Below are 20,574 nucleotides of genomic sequence, written 5' to 3' on the forward strand. Positions count from 1 at the left end.
CCTCTCATTGCTTCTCAGTTGTCTTATCCATGAGATGAGCATTGGATGAGCTCAGGAGTGTCTTTGAGATTTTATAGTTTTAAGTACTCAGAAATGACGCTGGAGAAACTAAAAATAATGGAAGTTTAGTTCCATGGCCTCATTTGTTGCTCAGAACAGAACTGTGAGGTAGTCATACCAGGGGAGAACCTATTTTACAGATGAAGGTGGAGAGACTCAGACAGTTTAGGTAGTTTTCTAAGTCATCCAGCTGCTAAGAAAAGAAGCCACAAACCCAGTGTGAATGTCAGAAGCCATGTTTTTTCCTCATGACATCATGATATCTCCTAAGCAGGACTTTGACTCTGGATTATGCTAAGAACTAATCCAGGTGACCAAAACTTCAGGCTGAGCTGCAGAAGTGATGCTCTCAGGCAAAACTCTTGGATATGCCAGGAACCTAGTGATGAAAATTTGGGCAACAGTGATAATTGTTTATAACACAAATACCCATGTCTTTGTTCCTTTTCCTACTTTGGCTAAAAACCTGCTGTGTGATCCTGTGTAAGTCCCTTTCCTTCTCTGGGCCTTAGTTTTCTGAATTGGGAAAGATGAACTAGAATCAGTGTTCTAATCATTTTAAAAAAATCACGCCACTTTGTATTAGTTACTTTTCTTGTTGTGACAAAATACTTGACATAAACAATTTAAAGGAGGAAAGATTTTATTTTGGCTCACAGTTTCAAAGGCTTTAGTCCATGGTTACTTGGCCCCATGTAGTTGGGCAGAATATCATGGAGGCCTGGGCCTGAGGTGGACAGGAAGCCGAGAGAAATAGGAAGGGCAAGGACAAGATAGTGACTTGCTTCCTGCATCTGGGCCCCACCTTCCACCACCTCCTAATAATTGATTCACTTTTTAAATCTATCAATGGATTAGAACATTCATTAGGGTAGAGTTCTCATGACCTAATCATCTCTGGAAATGCTCTCACAGACACACCCAGAAATGTGCTTTACTAATCTCGGTTTTTCTCAATCTAATCGAATTATCAATTAAGAGTAACTATCACACACATTAATTAAGGAGATTAAATTGGACATTTCTTGCTGCAGTTGGTAGTCTAAAAGTAATTTATTATTTTTTATTTTCAAAGTAAATCATAAAATATTCTTTTTTCAAACTACACATCCCTACCTACCTCTACCCTCTCTGGGTGATGCTTTTCCTCTATCCTGGACATAGTTGAGACCCCCCCCTGCTTCTTTTGCACTGGTTATAAGATAATTGGAATCTAGGAATATATGCCTGCAGTCTTTCTTCTTCTTCTTCTTTTTTTTTTTTTTGTTTTGAGACAAGGTGTTGCTATGTAGCCAAGGCTGGCCTCACACTCCTGCTCCTCCTACCTCAGCCTCCTGGGTGCTGGAACAACACGTGTGTCTGGAGGAGAGGAGATGAGACAAGACAGCTTTTCTGTGTTGTTGCCCATTTCTCTTCTTGGAACCTCTCCCCCCACCTATTTTCCTTTGCCTGGAATGTTTATCTTGCCTTGTTTCCCTCTAGGCCACCCCTTGGTTTCTCATGTCTTTGGGGCATCAGGCACACAAAGACATTTGAGCTGGCCATCTCTCAGCGAGACTGTGAGGACAGTTATCTTTTATTTCAGGTATGTATTGCAACACGAGTGATTCTGACTTCAGAGATTATCACCTCTCATCTTTTCTTCTCCCCTTTCTTTTTTCCTTTTTCTTCCTGAAAGATAATAAAATTACCAGGCAAGCCTTTCTTTCTTCTTGGCCTAGTCAGAGCTCAGAGATATTTACTTCTTGGGTAAACAGTTGTAATCTTCCTAACCAGACTTTAGCACAGTTAAGCAAATTAAATTCTCCTAGTCTAATCCCCTGTGTGCTGTGGTTTTTTTTGAGGATAAAGCTTTTGACATCTTTTGATGTAAAATGGTAACTCTGGGCCACTCGATGTGATTAGACATCAGGCAAAGAGGTTTCAATTTGACCAGATTGGAAAAGAAGGACCTCTCTGCAAACAGTTTTAGATGAGACAGAAATCTATGGGGAAGAAGCGGTGCTCATGAGAAAACAGGAGGAAGGACTTGTAGGCATTTCACAGGTTCTGGGGACTCTCCAGTCATGCAGGTCATTGGTGGCCAGTCTGGGACACCAAGTTCAAAATCATGTCAGCCTCACACCATGCCCTACTGTGTTTGCCCTAATCATGTGCTGGATGTAGAGGACAATGTAGGAGAGCAGGTGACAATGTTCCTGAAGTCAGGGCCATGCCATTTTTAGTGGCAGAAACAAGATGTACTTGAACCTCTAGAGAACAATGCAAGAGCAGATTAGGATCAAAAGGCTAAAACACACTTGGCTTAAATTTTCAAAAATTTTGGGGGTGTGGGGAAGAACTACAAATGGTTAGAAGATGGTAGATCAGTGTTGTTTGACAGGAAGACGTTTGCATGTAGATAGAGACTGGAGCAAGCCTCGAAGACTGGATAGTTGGTGTGTGTGTGCAGGTGTAGGTGTGCAGTGGTGGAATAGCAACATTCCAAGGGTGGGGATCAGCAGAATCAAAGGCTTGGGAGTCGGAAGGAGCCTGATATGCTCAGAGTCCAGCAGGAGAGCACATGGAACGGCAAGTTCTTGAAGCCCAGAGTCAGCCGTGAGTGCTCTGCAAGTGCAGAGCCAGGCTCCAAAGCACTGCGTTTCTATGTATAACACCGTGCGTTGGCTTTCTTTCCTTTCTTGTCGACCTTCCAGTCACTCCTAAATTCGGTTCCCATTCTCTGCCTCTCCCTGCCTGCCAGTGCTACCCATGCTCTCAGCCAAGCAGTGACATTTCTCTAAGCACAGCATGTGCAGTTCAAAAGCTGGAGATGCGCTTTGGGTTTTGACTCCTGAGAGTGTGGAGAGTGGGGGGCCTTGAGTCTCCATTAAAAAGAACAAGAAAGTCAATTGCCAGGTTGAGGGTTGGTAAGTCATTCACAGACTCCAACAAATGGTCCAGTCATCCCCACTTCTGGCTTCATTTGGATGGAGGTAGACCCATCAGCAAGTCAGGTTTCCCCTCTGAGAGCAGCCACAACACTCTGGTGAGAGTGCCATGGGGGTGGGGGAAGTTCTCTGCCACTCACTGTCCCATTTAGGGACAGATGGCCCCAGGCCCCCTCTTCAGGGGATTGTTCTCCCTTCCTCTGGTTAGGGTAGCCCTGTAGGGCCTGCCTTCTCTATTCTTGGGGTTTCCTCCTCCATTTCCTGGGGATAGGGAAGGGCTGCCCAGTCTCAGCTGAGCCTGGTACTCACTCCTAAGGGCTAAGTGCACTGTGCCAACTGCAGGAAGGGCTTCCAGTCTTTCATGAGCTAGGTGCCTTCTTGCCACAATTGACACATGTCTCTAGACACATTCTTTGCCTTCCCTGCAGCCTGCCTTGGCCTCTTCACTCCTCAAGGCCCTCACTGGAACCCTTTTTTGTTTTTGTCTCAGTGTTTGTCCTTTGCAGAAGTCCCTTGTTATATTTTGCTGAAATGTGTGTATGTTAAGAGAATAAAATCAAGAGAAGGGTGTTGGTTTTATATACCTGCCACTGAAATACCATGCCCTTTCCCCTGTAAAGATTCATCTTTTTCAGTTCTTTCCCACATGGGTAATTTTATTTTGTTTTTTGAGGCGAGGTGTTTAAGACTCTCCCTTCCTTTGCTCTAAGTGCAATAAACTAAGGGCATTAATGCTTCACTGTGAATTGTCCTCTTCTAGGGGCAGCTGGTGGGGGCTGGGTTTGATGGGTGGGGTGGTCTTGCTAAGGTTCTGCTCTGACCTACCAAGGGAGCTGAAGTATTGCCCTTCCAAGTGACCAAGAACAGTGCTGGAAATGTATATTGGTACCAAGAGAGGAAGAGCCAGGGCATTGAAGGCAAAAGGGAACAGACTTTCAACTATCATCATGTATTCTTATTAGCAGCGTGGGGACCAAATCAAGGGGCTGGCAAGGCTGCACTCCTGAGCTTTATCCCAGTCCCGAACAGACTTCCAATTATGAACCCCACCTGCTCCTTTTCCTCTCTCCATGCTTACCTGTCATGGAGCTTCCTTGGTCTCAACTGGTAGGGTGAGAGGCAATGTTCGGGAAGGGCGCTGATATTGCCAGGACTAGCCAGGCTGTCAGCATGGGCCGAGCCCCAGGTGCTGGGTTGGGCTGAGCAGGCAGCTCCCTTCCCAGGGGAAGGCTGAACACAACTTGCTTTGTGCTGTATGTGTCAGGCCTGCCTCTGAGTCCCTACTCTGGTTTGGAGATTCCCTGTCTAAATACAGGATCCCCTCACCTTATGAATTTGTTTTAAATTACAGTTAAATAAATGTAATAATTTTAGCACTATGAATGCTAAATATAGAAATATCTATAGCCATTGGAATAATCAAGAAATCAACTGGAGTATGATTCCTTAAGCACCTATCATGTCCAAAGCTTTGAGCATGCATTGGCCACTGTGGGACTGGTCACAAAATCTACCGTAGCTAGGTTGACAGGTACCACTTGTAGAGTGCCTTTCAGGTGCCAGGCCTGTTCTCCTCCAATCTTGACAATAACCCTTTATCTCCAACCGACAGTTAAGGAAACAAACTTACAGAGCTTCAGTAACTTGCCCAAGGCTACATAGCCTCCTAAAGGGTAAGCCTGGGCTTCACACTTAGGACCAGGGCCCAGCCCCACAGCCAGGAAACTCATGAACACAGGAGCCAACCAAGTCAAGTCAGTAGAGAGCAGTGCGTAATTAGATGCTAATTGACGACAGAGGAGAGTGAGTCCCAGAGGAGGTGGGAGGGAGAAGGTCCACAGAAACTCATGTGGGATGGAAGTTTCTGGAAGGAGTTGAGACTTGATCTGGATTTAGGCAGGCAGGGGGTGGGCAGCAGGTGCTTTAGGATGGATTAAGATATGTGACTGAGTGTGGGTGTGTGGGGGACAGTAAGGAGGTAAGAGGAACTCAGGCCTGGTTTGGGGAATGAGTGGAGCAACAGATTAGTGTGGCTAAATTCTAAGAGTCCTCACCCCATTCTCTGTGTGAATTTGGAGGAAAATTAATAGACCGTCTAAGTCCCAGTTCTGCAAGAGTAAAACAGGGATAATTGTCTTAGTTTGTGTTCTTTTTCTTTCTTCCATTTTCTTTCTCCTCTTCCTCCTCTTCCCCCTTCTCTCACCCTCCCTTTCCCTTTCCGCTCCTTCTCCCTCTCTCTCTTTCCTTCCCTCTGTATCCCCCTGCTGCTTTCTTTCTCAACATGGCCTCATCAGGAAGCCTAGGCTGGCCCCTAACTCTCAATCCTGGCTTAATCTCCTGAGTGCTGGAATTATAGGCATATGTCTTGCTCAGACTGGGTTTTGCTGCTCCAAAGGACACTGGGTCACTTGTATACCGTAGAAGGCTATTTGTCTCTGAGTTCTGGAGGCTGGGGTGTCCATGGCCTTGGAATTGGGTGAGGGTCGTGTCATGGCAGAAGACCAAAGGCCAAAAGGTAATTGAGTGTGTAAGAGAGAAGAGAATCAGGCCAAGCTCATTCTGTTCTGTTTTTTTTTTTTTTTTGAGACTGTTTATTTTGTAGTCCATGCTGGCCCTGAATATCTGATGTCCTTGCTTCAGCCTTGTGGGTGATGAAATTACAGGCATGTACTGCTATACCCTGCATATTAACACTTTGATAATTTCTCAGTTTCTTATGTTTTCCTTTCTGTGTTGGGGCTAGAACCCAGGGCCTCATGCATACAAACACTAAAACTACTTCTTTTATAGGGTCTAATCCCGAGATAATGGACTTACACTGCAGTCATGACATTCATCTGCTCACGACTTCATTGTCTCTTAAAAGTCCCACCTCTTTACATCGTTACAGTGGCATTACATTTCAGCACACAGTAATGATGGGACCTGCCTTACGTTCCTATGAAAGGATTTTGCAATGATCCATGCAAGTGCGTAGCACAGTGTCTGTGCACACTAGCTGTCACACAAATGTCACCTGCAGTAGAAAATGTTCTGCCCTCAGCTTCCTATTATCTTCAGTCTTCCCCCTTCCTCGGTGTCCTTGCCCCTGAGTCATCCAGTCCAGTTGTTGTGTTTGTTTTCTCCCTCCGTCAGTGTCAGTGTTGCCACCCTGTTTGACATTCTTGTCATTCCATGCCTGTGTGATTGTGGTAGACTCTTGACTGGTCTCCTGCTTCTGTCTGTCTCCCACTCTGCACATTATTACTAGATTATTTCTCTAAAGTACTATTCTCCCCATCTTCTTTCCATGCTCAACCCTGCAAGGACTCACCTTGCTTCTGGGATTGAGGCCAGACTTCTGACCAGAATCACCTATGACCTTTCCCCTTCATTTGTCTCTGATCCTCCATGCATGTTGGCCCAGGAATATGCGATGCTCTTTCCTGCCACTGAGTCTTCCTCTTTGTGTCCTGTTCCAGGAATAACTCTCTTCCTCCTCATCTAATCAAATGCCAATCTTCCAGCTTGGCTCCTCAGAGCTCGCCTCCCCATGGAGTCCATCCCTGCACTCTTTCCCAGTGGACCACGCCTATGCTCCTCCCGTGCCTTGCTCGCTTGGCCAAGAGCTGCCTTGCTAATGACAGGCCCTATAGAAAACAAAAAGTGTCCGCAGATGGGCTGCAAGGTCCTTGAGGGAAGGCGATTTCATCTGCCTTTTGGTCCCCTTGGCTCTTGACAAAGGGCAGGGCAGCTGAACTTAAAATAGTTATTCAATACAGTATTTAAAAAATATATGCAGTTTTGAGTATGATGATAAAGCAATAGAAGATAATAAAAAAGCATCTCTTTAAAATATTATTTGTAGTATCATATTATTTTGCACTTACAAAAGATCTTGCAATATGTCAAATACATCTTGCTTGAATTCACCTCCTCCATCATTCTCCTTTACCCCCCCACCCCACTCCTGGAATAGTTTCAACAGGTCTCATTTTTCCATTTTCAAACATGAGTACGTAGTATTTCCATCCTATTCACCCTCCTACACCCTTTCTTTTATCCTCCCCCCTTCTACTGGTGTCATCCTCCAGATAGGACCTGTTTTACCTTCCCGTTCTCTGCTTTTGAAAAAGACATTTTTGTTTCTTAAAGGTATCTATACAGCGAGTTTCATTGTGACATTTCCATGTATATATGTATTATAACCTGAATTGATTCGACTCCTCTATTTTTCTCTTTTCTTCCTTAGTCCTTCTTAAAGAATCTCTTTTTCAGTGAAGAAGGGTACAGAACAGAGCCACTCTCCCTGATCCCTGCATATGCAGCAGAAGCTTGTGGTTCAGGTTGACCTGTGATTCATGCCCTGGAAATCTGTAAATGTTTCCCCTTTGTGCTCCTGTCTGGGCCATTTTCATGTCCCCCCTAGCCCCCAGCCTTGCTTCTACTCTTAGAAACTGCTCTGTCCCACACTCTGTCTCTTGAAGAGCTTTTAGTCCTTTCAGAAGGCAAAAATGGAGTGGCACTGGTGTTCAGATGTAAGTCCTACAATTGACCTTCCCCAGTGAAGCTCACTATTGGTTGGGAGTGTTTGTTGAATGCCTCACCAGATGAGTTTAGAGTACGGGAATGAAGAATGGCACACAGTGGAATACATGCAAAGCCTTTAACACTAATATATGGCCATTTATTATGTTCCTAATGACAATACCAGCAATTATAGTGATTATGATGTGATGGGAAGAGCCAGAGCAGGATGGATGATGGGTGGGGACACCAAAGAAGCCTGTTCTCATACTGGGGACTTGTAGTTTCAAGCCAGTTTTTCCTTTTTTTTTTGGGTTTGTACGCCATGCCCAGCTGGCAAGATGCCTCTCTGATCCAAAGGGGGAAGAAGAATCCCTCACTCGGGATCTTGGGGACGTCAAACTGTTCCTTACGCAACAGCCTCCTAATGAGTTAAGTGTAAATGAATCAGAAGCAGATGGATTGGATTGTTCTGGAAATACACCCGAGGTTTAAAAATTAAGGGAAAAAGCGTTTGGCAAAAGGCATTTTGGGGTTTGCCAAGACCCAGAACATTTGAAAAACAGTTCAAGATTTTTTTTTTTCCCCTTTTTCTTTTTCTTTTCTCTTTGGTTGCAAAACCCAAAATGCTGCCTGGAGGCAGTAGAAAGAGATGGGCCTCCATTCTCCTTTCAAAGTGAAGTTCTCCTGCCGTGTGGGTAATGGGCCCCAGACAGGAAGCAATGGGCTATGGAATTGCACCAGGGAGAGACTGTCCAGGGACAAAGCAGCCTTTCTATTTGCAGCCCCTTGAGCCTGCAGCCCCTGGCCTGGGCCTCAGCCCTCTGGGCCTGCTTTGGGCTCTACCTAGGCCTTGTGCTGTGCTCTGGCCTCTCATGACTTAACTCACCTCCTCCAATCATGGGGAGGCTCGTTATGTAAGGGAAACAGTCTTCAATTTGCTAGGCAAGGGACTTTGGAGGTTAGCAAACACCAATCCAATAAAATATAAAGTGAAATGTTTATTTTAAAAAAACCCTTTAACGACTTTTTTCATTAGTCACATTTGGCATAACTGAGGCTTTCCCTGGAGGGAACCATCTTGCTGAGGGAAAAGAAAGAGAAAAGTGTCTCAGAGGAAAACTCAACTCGGCAGTTTTTAAATCTTCTGCTGACTGGCTGTGTGATTGTACATCATATAACAACCTCTCTGTGCTTTGGTTTCCTAATAACTGTCCAAGGATTTGCTCTGATTTAATCCAAATATATGACTCAAATAGGTTAGGGACTCTGATAGTGGCAATTCATGTCAGACACTGAATCCTTATGTTGCAGGCACATTAGGTCCTTTGTGTCTAATACAAGGCCCACTTACATTTCAGTAAAGTTGCTCCCTCTCTCCTCTTTCCCAGGCACCTGTCTATAAGGGGCAAGATGGCTCTTAGATCCTGTGGGTTTAAGGGTGGTGAACCTGGCCATTCCCGAGCTGCGACTAGGAGGGAGCAGCTTGGTGACCTGGGATCCCTCTATGGAATTTCTATCCGGCTGTCCTCATTTGTGTTTCTGCCCCACCCTTGTCTGTCAGAAGCAATATTGGTGCTCCCTTTGAGTGGCCTCTTGCTGTTCTCACCTTCACAATCGGCTGCCTTGCCCGTTTGTGACGGGCAGGGGACATGCAGGGCTTCCTGCACAGTGGTGAAAGGCTGGGAGTTGCAGCTCAGGCTGTGGTGCCAACGTCAGAGCAGGAGCAGAGGCCTGGCTTGTTCCTTCATTTATTTGTTCATTTGCTCCGTCGCCTGTCGTGTTTGGTGCTGGATCATAGTTTGATTCCTTGGTGAAGACAGGCCTTTGCTGGCCAGCCTACAGCGACGATAACAACAACGAGCAATTGCACAACTCTTTACAAAGACCTTTTGAGCATAAAACCTCCCAGCTCCTCTTCTCAAAAGCCCATGGTAGAGGGTCAACCATGTCATTTAGTGGAGGCTTGTTCTCTACCAGGTCTCACAGCCATTTGCCAGCAGGGCTGGCTCTGGTGACCTCTTCATGTATCAGGCTTGCTTTCTGAACTTGAACTTACTTTGTTCTCCATCAGGATCTGTTTTGTTCTGTGGTATCTTGTTTACATCACTGTTTCAACACCCAATACAGGCTGAAAACTCTTTTAGGACAAGATCATGTTTTGCACTTCTCTGTAATTCATACTGTGCTGAGCAGAGTGTCTTGGACATAAAATGTGCTTAACAAATATTTAATTGGACGGAGTGGTGGCAATCCTAGTTCACTGCAGAAAGATTGACATTGCAGTCCCTAACTGAAAAGACAGCAGCTCTGGGTCTCTGGGTTTGTCCCCATTGTCAAGTCAGACCCCTTATAGTCTGGATCCAGCTTCCTTGTCCTTATCACCAGCATTCCCGTGCTGAACTCCTAGAGCATGCCCAGAAATAGAAAAGAAGGTGTTAGCGTTTAGATTTTGTCCCGGCCAAGTGAAATTAGGCAGAAGTTCTGGAATTGGCGGGAGGAATTGACTAGGTGGGGAGGGAAGAAAAGGAACATGTGGTCTCCTGGCTGGCCTCATCCACACCCTCAAGTGCTGGGTGACCCCATGTCCCCCATCTCTATCTGAACCTGAGAAGAAAGAGTCTTTCTGTCCCTGCCAGCTTGTTTCTTAACTGCAGGAATAAGAGGGCAAGTGAAACCCCATTTTGAAGTCCCAGGAGGAAAGATGGCAGTAAGAACTATGATCTGGAGGTTATGGCTTGTGCAAGCTGTCGCCAAACAGAGAGCAGCTTACCCTGAAGGGCAAAGGAAAGCCACATGCAGGAGCTTTTATTTACCTCTCTGACTTTGGAGGTAGAAGTGACACAGGCGGATGGACAAATAATTTAGCAAGAAGGTTTGTTTCAGACTTTGCCTGGTGTTTTTGGTGTCCTAAGCAGATGGAAAGCCTACTTCCCCCACTTTCTTCCTCTAATCTGTGAATTCTGCTTCTCCAACACTTCTGATGAGGACAAAACTGGACTTCTGAGACAGGAAGAGAAAGGTAAAACAAAGTAAAGATAAAAGTAAAATAAATGGTTAGCCAGGATTGTACGTTCCTCTCCCCTTACTTGGTTCTCACCTGTACTTCTCATAAACATCCACAGCCTTCAAACAAGAATCCCCCAACAGTGCCCAGATTGGGAACCAGACTTGGAGCTCTAGGGAGAGTGTCTGCCCAGGGGGAGTGGGGTGCCCTCAGGGTCCCCAGGAGGCAGGGCTGAGGGCAGCAAGTCCTGCCTCACCCTGCAGTCTGCCGCCACTGCCTTGGTTCCCCCTGCCAGCCAGTGGGGGAGCTGCCACCCGATTGATGGGCCTCAGCTTGAGTGGAAAGTCTGGATTCCAGAGAGACAGCTAAGTAGGTAGGAGGAGAGCCACTGCTAACATCTGCAACAAAATTAAAAATTAAATAAAATTTGTTAGTTTACAAATAGAACTGTTACTTGTTACTCGGGGTATTAACAATCTCTTTTTTGGATTAAATTTTTTTTTTTATTTTTAATTTTTTTTCAGTAACACCCGTGAAAGACGTTTGTTTCAGTTGCCAACATTTCTGCAGAACTAATGTGGGTGGATTGTGACAGATATAATTTCTCCATCCTACAGTTTCATCAACTTGAGTTCTGTTAAACTATACCCGCTGGGCTTAGCTCCTTTTAAAGTTTCCGCTTTGACAGGTAGATTTATTAGTCTTGAAATTTGTACAAATCAGATGTCACTCGTGGCAACTTGTCAAAATGTCAGTCTGGCGAGGCGGCTTGAAAGGCTTTCTGGAGAGAGACAGACGCGAGGCAGGCTTTAAAGAACTCCAGCGTGCGCTGCAGAAAGGCACGGGAGGGACGACAGCCCCTTGATCCTGAGGGCTTTATTTTATTAAATATCTCAAGCTGTACGGGGGGACGGGCCTTTGGGTCTGGCTCTTCGAGACATCAAGTCTGACAGCTCCCAAACGATAGCTCCTGCCGCTTACAGTGTCAAGTTTCTTGGCTTGTTATGTTCACTTAGTGGCAGAAGGCGAGGGGTGCTTGCGTGGTGGTGCGGGGAAGCAGAGCAAATCCAGGTCTTCTAGTTTCAACAAATGCTGAATGGCTCTGTGGAGCTGGACTGGTGTCACCTGGTGGGCTCTTTTGGCCAGAACTAGGGGGTGTCTTCTGGCCCATAAATGTAATCTCCTAGTTCTATCAGGGAGACGAAGAAGCCTGGATGGATGGTGAGCCTCAGGTGCAGGCCCCTGGAAACAGGCATTCTCTGTTCTCCCACATTCATGGAGGCACAGTCCCAAGAAGTCCTAGGAGATCCCGTGCTCACCTTCAGTCTGTGTGCTTCCCAAACTTTGCAGACTTCCCTGTTCGCCAGCCTCCCATTAGTCAACGATCCTGTGATTTGGTAAGCTCCATAATTATCTTAGTTTGACATGGCAGGAAATGTTATTAATAGTCAGAAAATGATCTGAATGTCTTCCCTGGGGTGGGGCAGGGCGGGGGAGTGAGGGAGCCAGGGTGCTGCATGCGGTTTCCTCCACAGACTGCAGGAGTCCCTCTGGACATGGACCCTGGGACATAGGTGAGAGGTGAGGTTAATACTGCTAAATGATGGCCCAGAATATCATTTTGGATTATTGTGCTGTTTGCCCATCCATCTGTGTGTTTACTGGGGGAAGGTGGGAGACACCAAGTAAAGCTGGTTTCTCAGTATTCCCACAGCCTCCCTCTTCCCCTCCCAGAAGCCTGGAGGATTTAATGTTGTTTGTCTTCAGAGTGGGTGAGGATTCTAGAAGATAGGTGCATGCCCCCAAGTGTAGGTTATGAGGCTCACGTCCACACCCTGGGTGCCCCCCTCACTCTGCCTCAAGGAAGGGTGCTGGGTCACCCATTGCCTCTGAGAGGCACAGTCAGTCTCCACACCAGGACGAGGCATGCCTTGGCTTGAGGAGCATGGGGCTTGCTCTTCCCACCCATCCCCTTCCTCCTTTCTTCCTTCTGTTCTGTTGCTTTGGGCGTTGAATTATTGAACTCCCCTTTCTTCATAAGTTTGCAGAAACTCCTGCTACAATGCAAATCCCCTTTGAAGAGTGACACTCCTTCCTTACTGGGGATTAGGTGACACATTGCTGAAAGCAAGAAAGCATTTTGAGGGAAGGGAGTGGGGCCAAATCAGGGCAGGGAAAACATAAGGCCCACTGGGAACGGGACCCCTCCCCCCATTATATTTCTGAGAGCCCTACCTGCTTGACACACTCTTACCCTGTTCCAAGAGCCTGGGAGCAAAGCTCACTTTCAGAAGTAGGAGGGAGAGGCAAGGAGGGGCCTTCTGCAGCCTCTCACTGCCTTGCTGGGATGTGAAGAGAAGGGAAGGGAAGGGAAGGAAAGGGGAGGGGAGGGGAGAGGAGAGAAGGGGAGGGAGGGGAGAGGAGGGGAGGGAAGGTCCACACAGAGCCTGCTCCCCCAACAGCTCAAGGGCTCAGCACACTGAGTCATTTACTGCCAGCAGCATAGAGTCTAAGGCATGAGTGGGGATTTTCCTCTCTCTGGGCCCAGGAGGCCGCTTTGTTGGATTCTTCCTGAGAGGGAGAAGGGTCAAGTCCACTGTTTATAGTTCTGACAGGGTGTGGTATGGTGAACAACTCTACTGACCTGGCAAGTGTGTGAGATTATCCCAGGTGAAAACTTCAGACATCAAGAGGCATCATAACGATAATGGAATGATGATGGAGCAATCATGGTTAATTACCCTAAGAATCCCACAGGTGTACATCATGTCTCAGGGCTCAAAGCACTTTTGTACTTGTGATCTCATATAACCTCAGCCTACTTCTTTTGGAGCCATGTGGTGGGTCAGGCTAGGGTAGCTACAGGGGGAAACTGAGGTATGAGTTTCACTATGAGCCCTGTTACTTAGCCACCTAAGTATTGGAAAAGTGACTCTTCTTTTTGCTAACATCCAACTTGAGTTATTGTCCTATCCTGAAAGTAAAGCACACATACACTGAGACACATAGACACACACATATGTATACATTACACACAAACACACAGACACAGACACACAGATCAGTGGTTTCCAGCTCCTCCCCCCGCCCCGCCTCCAGCGTACAGAGGTCAGAGGCTCACTCACCAGCCATAGCCCTGCTCTGCTAGTTTATCAGAAGGGAACAGGGAGGAGGCAGAGCTCAGGAGCACATCACAGGGAGGACTTTCTTGAGAAGGAATTGCTTTGTGACAGTGCAGAGTGACTGATTTTCATGTTGCAAATGCATTCTGATGGCGGCTCCCTATTCCACATTAAATCAATGATTAAAGTACAGGCGAGTGGGCGAGTTTTCCCAGCTCCTCCTCCAAAGCCAGCTCTGCCTACCCTACTCCGGTTTCACAGGAAGAGAATTGGTCCTAAGAGGCCAACAAGTGGAAACTGAGCATGGGTGCTCACTGCTAGCTGGATCCCTGTGTTTCTGCAATGTGTCTCTGCTTAGTAATTTCAGGGCAGCCAGCGGGAAGGAGTTGGTGGGGGGTGGGGGGGAGGGCAGCGAGGCAGGGAAGAAGAAGAAGGAAAAAACCCACCAGCCAGTCTGGCATTAGTTCAGAAAGCTCTCCAACTCACACATCTGGTTCTTATATTTCAAAGTTAATTAGTCATATTGAGGCTGTCTGAAGATAAATTTATCATCCAGAAAAAACACAAACAGTTTGAAAAATGAAAGGAAGTGAGGTGACATGGCTTGACGTTTAAATAAATCATTTTAACATGATTAAAAAACTTGTCCTGTCTGACACCCAGCACTTGGGTACTTTGTAAAGATTTTTTTTTTTTTTTTGACAAAGACAAGTCCCTGTTTGGTATACAAAAGCCCTTGCCATTCAATTACTCAGAACAATCTTTGCCCAATTGCTTTTCTGAGTGACTACTGGGGCATACAGCCCACAGCTGGCCCCATTCTCTGGGGTGGTAGCTGGGGGCTTGGGATAGGCAGTGATTACCCCAGAGAAAAAGCTGGGGGAAACATTAAGGGCCTGGGCAACTAGAGAGTTTTTCTGAAGGAGATGTGACAATAAAGTAAATTCCTAATCCTGCCCTCTTTGACTGATGGTTGTTTGAGGAGGAAATCCGTTCACCACCCAAAGAGGAAAGACCCTCCTCTAATGCCCAGGCAGATACTTCCAAGAACCAGACGTGTCCTGCTCCTTAACCTCCCAGGGCATATGTGACAACTTCAACTCTGTACTGATGGAATTGAGAGTCAGGGCTCTCTATCACTTTCTCTCTGGTCAGGCTGCAGTGGGCAGAGGCCCAATGGGGTGGTAAAAATGTAAGTCATTGTGAGTTCTCATGTGTTGGTTTATTCTTGAGGCAGATAGAGGAGACCAGGAATCTAGCACTCTGTATATTCAGATGCACCGCTGTCCACTTGTCTCTCCCTCCTCTGGCCCTGCCGGCGTATTTTGTGTGCTTCTCAAAGGTCACTGGCTCCTTTTTTATGAAGTGACTGACTGCCCTTCCCAGCCCAGCTCAGCCATATGAGCAGATGCCAGAGGGGTAGAGGCAGCAGTGCTGGTGATTTGGGCAGGTGTTCCTGTTGTGGTGGAAGAGGGAAGGCATTCTAGGGCCTTTCCCAATCTTGTCTAGGGTAAATTGACACTTGGGAGATTTCTAGGTGACTTTTGACTTGTCCTTGGGTCATTTTGTCTACCCAGCACAGGCGTGATATCATACAATGTGAACATTTTCTCCTATTAGCAATTTGATCTATTTGGTTTTGTTAATGGGATAACAAGAGGTGCTGGTTATGGTGCAAAAGTCTCATCATGTTGGTAATTGTCACTGTCACATGTTAGCAATCTGTCACTATTTGTTTCCAGCAATACTGGCAAAAGTCTGCTTATATCGGGGGCTCTCATTTTCTCTCCACACCACAGACTGTTCTTTCTTTCTCTGGCTACATTGCTTCCCCTACTTCAATCTGTCTCTGTCCATTTGGCTGTGGCCTTGTTTCTCTGCCTCCCTGTGTTTCTCTCTTTCCCTCCTTCCACCTCTCGTCTATTCCAAAGTTGTATGAAAGGGGAGTGCCCCAGGCCACTGGCAATGATGGAATTTGAGAACTGGAAGCCCCAAATTATCATTACCAGAGTCTCTCAGCTGTCAGATGGAGAACAAAGGCCCAGAGGACAGGGACTTGCCCAAGGTACCATGTTACTTTAGGTTCAAGGCTATGACTAGCACCCTGGTTTCATGATTTCAAATCATTGTGCTTTCTACTAATTACGTGCATCTGTCATATAAAAAAAAATGACAGAATCCAACTTTCTTACCTAGGAGACTACATCCTGGTGAAGTTAAGTCATAGAGAGCATGGAGTCCCCTTCATCAAGTTGATGAGGCCTTTCAAAGCTTAATCAGGAAGGGACCCTCAAGCCAGGTGGGTTTCTGGGGTGACCCATCCTACACTGTGAGCTGTGAGGCCACGCAGACTCAGGGTCTTGGTGCTAGAATCAAAGGGAATGCTCTTCTGGGAGAATCCTGTCCTTTAGTAGCTAGACATAGCATGTGGTCCCTGCTGTGTTTACCAGCTGTCTAGCACAGAAGCCCTGGACATAAATAGCTTTTCCTAGGTGATCCAAGATGTTCCTGCCTGCCTTCTGTCCCTAAGTCCCTGTTGTAATTCCAGGAGCCATTCATCTTGCTCTTGTGTATTTGCTGGGGTGGCTGAGGTCTATTCCTTCCCATAGCTGGTGTTCCAAGGTGTAGAGGCTGGAGAAGCCTGAAGCACCACCCTCTCATGCAAGGATACCAGATTTTGAGTTAAAGGGACTAGGGTTTGAATCTTAGTTCAGCCACTTGGTGGCCATAGGACCTTTCTAGATACAGAAGCTATTGGTCTCAGTTTCTTTACTTATGAAATAGTAACTCATCATTGTTTGCTCGTAGACTTGTAGTTGAGAGTAGAGAAAATGTATGTGAAGTATAAATAATGTCACAAGGCATCTACCAAGTCTTGGTACGCAGCCCTCATGCACAGGTGGGCAGCATGACACAGATGTTTTCAGCACTTAGGGTGAGAGCTGACTGTGTACAAATGGTGTGGAGTTAAAGCGGTGGTTCTCATTGAGGGTCAAGGAGAATTTCCATGGTTGAGGGATTCAGAGCATACATGAAACAATTGCCAGTGGAGGGAGGAAACAGCTGACTAGAGTCACCAGAGATGTTGATAGGTAGGAGAAAGAATGAATATTCAAATTTCAGTGGCAAGGGAAAAAAAAAAACAAACAAGAAAAAATGCTCTGACTTGGGTGCTCATGAGTGCTACCAGGATTGCACACGTTGTCTCTGTTAAAACCTTCCCATTAATTGTCCAAATCTTCCTTGATTGCTTCTAATGAAACCGCCAGCCGACTTTGAAATCTCAGAACAGTCTCATCATGCCCCGCTGAATAATAAACACTGTTCACAGGGGCAGAGGAGTTGGTCATGTAATCCTGGGAGGGGGCTGGGTGCCTCCCTAGGAGCTGGCTTTCCTGCCTGCCCCGAGAGCCTGCCAGGTCTGCAGGAAGGCAGATACTGGGCTGGCCCAGTCCCTTCTCCCCTTGTCCTTAAGGCAATTTGGCTATGAGTTCTGACTGCCTGTTTGCCTGTCTGCTGCTGCCTTTGGAGTTAACAGATTGTGACGTGTGTGCAAGTACACATGTTTGCATGTGCATTTACCATATCCTTCCATGGGATCCAAGTCTCTACTTAGAAATCGGGAGGATGGAGGTGGGACTGTAGGCTAGTCATTTAGCCTCCGTGGGCCTCAGTTTCTATATGTCGCCCTTCTCGTGACTAGCTGGTGTTTGTTCTGTACCTGTATCTCCTTGGAGGACTCTCTGAGCATACTGCCTAAGGTGTCTCTTTCTCATGACTCTATATATAGATATTTTAAATTATTAACACTTACCTGGATTCTAACTGCTTTCCTATTCATTTGTTTCTTCTTCTGGAGATTGTAAATAAGTCTAGGGCAGGGCTTTTCCCAACCTGTCCCCTCTGTGTCTTCCGAAACACAGAGGCCACGGTGCTCAGGGCCTACCTGTTGGCTGGATGAGGAAGCCTGCCTGGAGTGGTCATTAATGACTTCCTCTACCTGCCTCACAGGGTTTCTGTCAGGGTCAAATAACGGCAGCTGTGAAAGTAATTTGAAAAAGTGAAAAGAAATATGCCAAGTGTAAGCTATTAACATTATTCTCCCACGGGAGGCCTAGGACAGTCCTTTGCCAAAATGTCTCGGTAGCCTTGAGGTGAGCCTGGCAGAAGTTGGGACCCCTTCCAGGTTGCTCCCTCCCACCTACTCAGAGACCCTTAAAGCCAGACCCATTCACTCACATTTCTTGCATGCTTGCTGTTATGTGCTGGGTGCTGGGAGGCAGGGGTGCAGAAATGTGTCACTCAGCCTCTAGGAGCAAGGCCGACTTGCAAGCACGCCAGGACACCTGGAACAGGTCAGGCAGGTTTCTGTGCTGAGGTTGTTGAAGGAAAGGAGTGATTTGCCTTAAGAAAACAAGGAGCTGACAGATGAGCAGGACCACTTGCAAGGTGAGGACCACCCTTCTAGGAACATGAGAGAGATGTTTCCTAGAACCCTATGTTTGTCAACCTTGATTTTCTTGATTAACTCTGCACGCCCCCATTCCCACCTGCCACAGGTGACTTTTAAAACCGTTTTTCCTGCTCACCCCAACGTGAAATTTTAATATCACAGATAGGCAACATATCTGTTTATATACCATAAACTTTGGAGGGCCACAAATAATTGCAACATCTAAGATTTTTTTTTAACCATCAGGAACTAGTGTTTGCCTTGTTGGAGGACTATTGCCTCTACTGTGAATGTATGTTGCACCTCATGCTTTTCTGCCCTGCTGACTAATTCCGATGACCTCAGACAACCTCCACAGGTCTGATGACCTTGTTTTCTTTTCTATTGACCACTGCCAAACGACCAGCCCTGGGCAGACACAGGCCAGAACTCAGGGCCCCACATTCAGGGCTCCTAATCTCCTTATCTGTCTCCCCATGGTCCATTTCCAGAGCCCTCCTACTTTCACCAAAGAAGTGTGGCTTCTGCTCCCAGCACATGGGCGGGACTCTGACACCTGTCCCTTGGCTGTTGGCTTCCATTTGCCATGTCCCCACTTGGGCAGCACTCATAGCCCATGCCACCCAACCGGATGCCACTTGGCCCTGCACTGATGCTGTGTTAAGCTACCTGCTTCCCATGCATGGCCCTAGTTCCCACACTGTCAGCTTCCTGAAGATGGAGATGTCATCTGGTTCTTTCTTTTTATTTCTCCCTCTGTCTGAGCCAGTGTTCAATAAAATACTTGCTGGTCAATTGACTCCCACCACCACCCCAACCCTTCTTGTATGACCAGGGGGATCAGGAATTGTTCCTTTCGTAAGTCTTCCCATTGAATATAAGGCACTGAGCAGGGGTTAGAAAAACCCTGAAAACCAAAACAACCACCACAAAAAAATGTTACTTGAATGAGTTGATGTGGGGAGAATTTTTGTGTCTGTTTGCACCATTAAAAAATGTTTTTCACTCAGAGCCTGACATTATTGAGCTTCATTCTGAATCAGTTGGCTGCAAAGGTTTGGATTCATCGCAGATTTTCTAAGCTTGTATTTTCTCAGGAGCTGAGTGAGACACCTGGAGGAGACTGGTTTACCCCTGGAGGGAGAGACATTGTTGGGAATCTCCACATTTTCTTCTGCTGGAAACCAATTGCAGTCAAAACAGCAGTACCTTTTGGGTTCTGTTCTTGGTCTTTCTCAACAACACTTCTTCTAGGAGCTCTTCCCTAGCGCAGGCTCTGGTTGAGTTGGACTAGCAGACATTTAGACATTCTGCTTTGTAAATTACTGGAGAAATTATATTCCTGTCATATTTGAACACTCTGAAATAGGAAAGAATTACTTTACTGGGTGCTCGCCCTTCCTCCTCCCAAATGTTTGAAGCTAACAAAATGTTTTCAAGCAATTTCTTGCCACTAGATTTGGTGAAACTTACTTCAAGTGTCTTTCCAGAACCTTTCATAGGAAAGTAATTGTGTAATTAGCTATAAATTAGTAAAAATTATGCTAATTACTTCCAGGTGTGACATATTTTGTGCTTAAAAACAAGTAAGAGAAATAAAGGGGCTGTCACGGTGTTTCCCAAGTGAAGGTTGGCCCAGCCCAGGCAGCTGACAGGCTGATGTGCACATTTACTTAATACTATTTTTTTAATTATGTAATTTCTGAGTCAGTACAAACAGACCCGGGAACAAAAGTACAACAGACAAAACCCAGGGGTGGTTCTTTGTGTGTGTGCTTAATTAAAAGAAGCCCAAGCAGGAGCTCTTTCTTTCCACACTTGTAATGGGGGAGCTGGAGGTGATGGGCTGGGGGTGCTAGTGTCAGAGAAGTCTTTGGACATCCAGTGGCCTCTGGGAGTCTGCCTCTGTCACAATCCCTTGAGCCTTCCAGTTCTAGATATTGAGGTGTGTGCACCCTGGCCAAGGAGTGGCAGCTGCCACATGCTAATGGCATTGTCTCTGGTGTCTCATTTGCATACGGTTCTTTGTGTAGCACAGTGCTTTACTATACTGGCTTTGTTGTAACCTTCTCACCTGGGAAGTGGTAGGTCTTATGGCCTTCATGGAGTACAGTCATGTATCACTTAATGAGAAGTATACACTTTGAGAAATGTATTATTAGGCAATTTTGTCATTGTGTAGACATTGTAGAGTGTGCTTACACAAACTAAGATGGTTTTGAGGTCACTAGGAGATCGAACCTTATAAGACTGTTATTATATATGTGGTCTATCATTGACCAAAACGTTGTTTTATGGTACATGATTGTATGGGAACATCTGAAGGACTATGTTCTCTAGGATGGAGTAAAGTAAGAATAAAAGGAGGAGGTGGGATCTCCCCTGCCCCCTTCCTTTCTTCCTTCCTTTTAAATTCACTTCACAATGATTGGTACTATCTTCACACATTAGCAACAATGCTAAGGTGCAAAGCAATCCGTCCATCTGTAGGTCAAA

The 20,574-nt window shown here is 46.2% G+C and overlaps 1 long non-coding RNA gene across 1 annotated transcript in view; it reads left to right on the top strand.

The window, feature by feature from the left end:
* Positions 1–1,481: 1,481 nt before the first annotated feature.
* LOC141416428 (uncharacterized) overlaps positions 1,482–20,574 on the top strand; it is a 31,251-nt gene continuing 12,158 nt past the window's right edge. The window contains exon 1 of the long non-coding RNA XR_012441154.1: positions 1,482–1,645. This is a non-coding gene — a long non-coding RNA (uncharacterized lncRNA). The remainder of the gene's footprint in view (positions 1,646–20,574) is intronic.

This window comes from Castor canadensis, chromosome 14 (assembly GCF_047511655.1).
Source record: "Castor canadensis chromosome 14, mCasCan1.hap1v2, whole genome shotgun sequence".
NCBI classification, from domain to species: domain Eukaryota; kingdom Metazoa; phylum Chordata; class Mammalia; order Rodentia; family Castoridae; genus Castor; species Castor canadensis.